We start from the raw sequence: 6,000 nt of genomic DNA, 5'->3' as shown, positions 1-6,000 counted from the left end.
CACACACATCCATTTCAAACAGATGGTATCAGTATGGTAAAGTTATCGGCTGATACTGCACAGCCAGGTGTTGGGTCAAAAAAATGCCATCGGCGCAACATTACCTATAATTATATATTTTTTATTTTTGACATATACTTCTATAGATAAAGCATAAGATAGACCATCAATATATACACCATAACAGACAGTCACAGAGCGTTTTGAGTCTAGCTATATGCACACACCCCCACCTGGTTTACCTGTTCTATTTCTATTGTAGAAGACATAGCCATCCAAGTTTAATCTGTTCAGATATGATTTTTTATTCACCCAAGTTTCACTACATCCTAAAATATTGAACTTATGGTCGGAACTAGCTAACAATGCAAATAAGTCGTCGTGATGTTTTATGAGGCTTCTCATGTTTACATGAAAATGGAAGATTTTGCCTTTCAAAGATTTTCAAAAGGCAACAAAATTTCCAGGTGTAACACACTTACAGTTCCATTTTTCAAAACAATGCTGATCTAATTTTGCATAATATTGATCATGAGTTACTGCTTTAAAGCCATACAATTTTTGCAATTGAGCGTGGAAGTTATTAGATGTGTTCAGTTGATCACGTACTCTGTAAAATATAACACTTCAGTGGTGAGTTTTACCCTTTACGTAGAGATCAAGCCTAAATTTATTTATCTACTATGAATAGTAATCTAACCTATACGAGTCAACGTTTAGTGGAAAATAAGAACACAAAAACACAAAATCTAACACAACACAATTACATACAGACACAGACAGAAAACTCCAAATTAGAATATAAACAAAATGGACTGTAAAATAAAAAAATTAAAAATAAAGAATAGTACAAATAACATTCTCTTATGCTGGATCAGAGGCAAGAAACGTATATAATAAATCAGGTTTACTCATGTAACCTATAGATCAGCTGGGCTAAATCTCATAGCCCATAGATGCAGCTTTTTGAAGCCAGGAAGTTCTTTACATGACATGTTTGTGACTTGATTTTGTAAGCAAGTACAGGCGCCTATCCTGAGTCCAATTGGCTGGAAGTTGGTCCTTATACTTTTTGCACAGTCCATCCAGCATTTTCACTGCATGAAAAGTGGGATTTTCGTCAATATGCGGCACTGTAGATTGTCGGGGAACTTCAGGTTAGCGGCAGTTTACGGCAATTTGCAGGCTTCGCCGAAAACTCCCGTAAATTGTCAGAAATTGACGTGGACTTTCTTAGGCAGTGTTCCCCCTATGCCTCCCCCCCATGGAATTCTAGGGGAGGCTTAACCCCTTGCTCACACTGGCTCCGGTGCGGTTACCGAGCCGACGGAGACCGCAACTCCCGCACACCCCCTCTCACACCGCCCTTTTGACTACGGTGCGGTGCGGCTCTGCGGCTCCGGCAACAGGTCCGGAGATTTAACAGAAGTTCACTTGAGTTCACGTAACTTCACGCGATAACACGGCCCAAATAAAGGATTTTTGCGAGAGCTTGTTGCGGAGGGCTCCGGCACGCCGCAAGGATAGCTTTCTTGCGGAATTTTCTGCAGCGCCGGAGTGTCTCGGTAACCGCAGCCGGACAGCTCAGCAGCCGGTGAGAGAGGTTTACGTCTTTTTAATGACTTGGAATCACTGCGGCGCCGCACCCACCGCACCGCAACGGTAAGACCGGAGTCGGTGTGAGCCTGGGGTTAACATGTACCATATTTTCACAACCATAAGGCGCACCGTACTAAAAGGCGCAGTCTCAGTTATGTGTGCCATTTCTGTATTTAACACACACATAAGGCGCACCGGACTATAGGGCGCATTTTTTATATACAGGTACATGTCCTCTACTACCTTTAAATAGCTCTACTGCGTATTTAAAAATACAGCGGGGGCAAAACTGAGTATGATTGTGCTTTATTCATGTATTTATTACAAAGTATTAATCAAACCTGGGAGCTGGCCATGAGACAGACACATCGCAGATGACACAGCGCTGTGATTACTCCTATATTAACTTAAAATCCTGAAACCTGACGACGGAATATGTTCGCTTTTATTGCCGGTATCCTGGTGCCTGCAGTTTAAATTGTTTAGATGAAAAACACCTGCCAGCCGCCGCAGTGAGGCTGCTGTTGAAGGGATTTCTACTGTCGGTGCACCGCTGGTATGTGGGGGTCTGAGCGCCTCCGACAGAAATAGATAATCTGGATGAACTGACTGCAATTATTAAGTTTTCAGGTGGCCTTTCTCTCTTAAAAACGTATTAAAACTACTTTATTCCCACTGATCACAGCAAATATAGCTGCAAGATTTAGATTATTTAGATGAAAAAACACCTGCCAGCCACCGCGGTGAAACCAGAGGAGACCCGCCCAGAGGCTGCCGTTGAATTAAGTTTTCAGGTAGAAAAATAGAGCGGGAGCAAAACTGAGTATGATTGTGCTTTATTCATGTATTTATTACAAAGTATTAATCAAACCCATCAAAGTCATCATCCTCTGTTTCTGAATTAAACAGCTGCGCTAAATGCCAATTTCCCCTTCTTCGCTGTCAGAGTCACTTTCCGTTCAGCGCGGCTCCTCAGAAATAATGCTGGCTTTTGCGAAAGCTTGAACAACAGTGCCAGCAGACACGTTAGTCAAAGCATCTACAATCCATCCGCAAACTGTGGCGTTAATTGCCCGGCGCTGCCTTCCACTTATCCTGAAACTGTGGTCTCCGTCTGTCATCCATCGCTCCCACGCCGCTCGCAGCCTTACTTTGAACGGCCGCTTCACACCGATGTCGTGCGGTTGAAGTTCCTTTGTCAGACCCCCGGGATAACGGCGAGCACAGCGTTCATTTGATTCACCTTTTTTTTCACATCGGCTGTGAGATGGGCACGCAGCGATGGTGATGCGTGGAAAAAGGCACCTAGTCTCCTCACATACACCTGCCTCAGCCACGCTTTCATCATCTCCTCATCCATCCAGCCTTTTTCATTTGCGTTAATATTATATGTCATCAGAGCGCTGTGTCTGTCTCGCTGTCAGCTCCCAGATCAGCTTCTCTGATTGGTTGATGCGGGGCGTCCAGCAGCAAAACTTCAATTTTTCCATCTCAAGCAGCAGCAGCGCGACGCGCTGCGCCTGCTGCTCAAAACGCGCTGCGGGACCTTTTGCTGCACCTATACGCGCGTCAACCATAGACTTTGCATGTAAACTAGCTGCTTCTGCTGCACCTGCTGGGTCCGGTTCACACCGATGTCGAGCGGTTGAACAGCGAGCACAGCGTTAATTTGTTTCCCCATGTTTTTCACATCAGCTGTGAGATGGGCACGCATGGAGTTACATATTAACAGCGATGGTGATGAGTGGAAAAAAAACACCTGGTCTCCTTACATTCAGCCACTCTTTCATCATCTCCTCAATGAGGTGGTCTCAAAAGTCGCAGTTACAACACACATAAGGCGCACCGCACCAAAGGGCGCACCGCACATTTTGAGGGAAAAAAAACACGTTTAAGTGCGCCTTGTAGTCGTGAAAATACGGTAAATGAAAATGCTGTGAGCTATACAAATGCAAATCAGGGTTGCAGGGGGAGTTTTACCCAAGTGACATTTTTCTAAAAGGTAAGAAAATCTCTGATACAAAGAGATCAGGCTCAGTATAGACTCTTACATTTTAGCTTGAATTGATTTATTTAATTAAAGTATAGAGACCAAAACAGATCTTTAGCTGACAGAGCAATACATTTAGAGCAGTAATTATTTTTTAAAAAAATTGCATTTAAGAGAAAAAATAAAATGTTGTCTGTCAATATGCTCAATTCACAATTACTTAAGTGAAAAAGTTTCAAGAAATGAGTCTAAGATGATTCACTTTATAACATGGCGCATTATCCTGCTGGAAGTAGCCATCAGAAGATTGGCACACTGTGGTCATAAGGACATAGGTCAGCATGCTAAATTGGTATTAAGTGGCCCAAAGTGTGGCAATAAATATCCCCCAAATAGATGGTAGAAATAGATCAGGCTCAGTATGGCCTAATTATAGACTCTTACATTTTAGCTTGAATTGATTTATTTAATTAAAGTACGCTAGATTACTGTGTATGCAAATGTTATGTAAAAAAATACACAAAATAATGTATTTCAAAAATTAGTTTTAATCAGAATCAGTTGGTAAAATGTGCATTCCATGCAAACAACATTAGAATCAGAATGAGGGGTCTGCAGAGATCAGTCTCCTAGAGCTCAACTACTGTGCATAGTGGCATGACTACCGTGACTTTTTCTTTGGTCTTACTTAAATGCACAGAGGATGTATTAACTGATGGCATCATAGTAACTCATAGTAACTAAAGTTGTTGAAGCTCATAAGCTAAGGGGTCTAAGAAAGCATTGATATGTAGTGATGGCTCTTTTAGTCCAGGTATGAGTCCAACGAGAATCATATTTTCTTCCTTAAAACGGTCTTCATGAGGTAGATTCAAAATGAACCCCTAGCTATTATTATTTTATGTTTATTTTATTTATTTGTTTATTTATTTATATGTTTGTTTCCCTTGTTTTATTTTTATTAATTTTTTACATTATATGTCTCATTTTTTTTAGGTTATAATGTCACCAACTGCTGTGTATCTTTGTTTGATGTTTGAATTACTCTGTATTGTTACACGGAATCGCCAATAAAGCAAAAAAAAAACAAAAAAAAACATGATGACGCAGCTGTTCTCGTGAGTCCTTCCGTATAACAATGACCTCGTATGTGATTGGAGGAGCTATACTCAGAAGAACTTTATCTCCAGTTCCTTTGTTTGGATTTTGCTGGTACTGGAATTTAAGTGAAATAGGGGTAAAGACTGCTGTATATTTAAGAAAATCATATTACAACTACCTCAAACTTTATTCAGATGGTTCTAAAAATCTTAAAGGACATGTTGGAATAGGAATAAACATTCCAGAGTTTGAAATTCACATCTCCAAAAGACTTTCAGATCACCTATCTGTATTCACAGCAGAAATGATGGCAGTTATATTAAGCTTATAGTGGGTAGAGGAGGAAATAAAGGACGTCGGTTTTATAAAATTCAAAAGAAAATTGGAGAAATGAGAAGAACAGAAAGAACAAGAAGAGAAGAAACAATAATTTCTCGATTGAGGTTTGGTCATACCGGATTAAATGGTACTCTGTTTATCTTGTGAATATTGTGGGGTAGATGAAACGGTTGAGCACATGATGTTATACCTTAACAAATATGAGGAGGAGAGAAAGCAATTCATTCAAAATTTGAGTAAAGTCAAAGTTAAATTAGATTTATTTCAATTATTCAGAAGTTATTCAGATAGTAATATTTACAGTATAGTATTTCGATATCTAAAAATAACACATTAATATAATAGAATTTAATTCCTGAGAGTCATTCTGGTTCACACTCCATTCCAGTAGATGGAGGAAATGCATCTATCTGTTGTTTGCCAACCGCCAAAAATATCAAAGAAGAAGAAGAAAAAGAAGAAGAAGAAGGAGGAGGATTTTGCTGGTACGTGATCCATGGCTGGACGAACTGTGCGGGAGAGACGAACTCAAAGAAGAGAAGCTAGCGGTAAATATATGTTTGATTACTGCCTGCTAAGCTAAAAGCAGCCTAGCCTAAAGCTACGGCTAATAGCAGCCTAGCCTAAAGCTATGGCTAATAGTAGCCTTGCAAGAACAAGCTTTATTAAAGTCTATTTTTTGTGATTCATAGGAAGCAGTACGCCGTCTTCACAACACGGTGGCTAATTGCAGGCACTATGAACCGGAGCAAGGGTAAGATTTAAAGAATATGCTTTCATTCTGCGGTAAAATGAAATGGATACGGATAGATGCCGATCATAGCTGTACATTTTGTTTTCACAGACCTCCTATTTGCTCGGAGCCATATCAGCAAGTCCAGATTTGCACGATGTTGATAAAGACGACATTGTGTGTAAGTGACTTGTTTTAATGTTTTCTCCTTCCTTGTTACTGTGACTTGCGTTTGATT

The sequence above is a fragment of the Cyprinodon tularosa genome, unplaced genomic scaffold (genome assembly GCF_016077235.1).
Source record: "Cyprinodon tularosa strain WSP-4 unplaced genomic scaffold, ASM1607723v1 ctg10, whole genome shotgun sequence".
NCBI classification, from domain to species: domain Eukaryota; kingdom Metazoa; phylum Chordata; class Actinopteri; order Cyprinodontiformes; family Cyprinodontidae; genus Cyprinodon; species Cyprinodon tularosa.
This window is presented reverse-complemented; position numbering follows the sequence as displayed.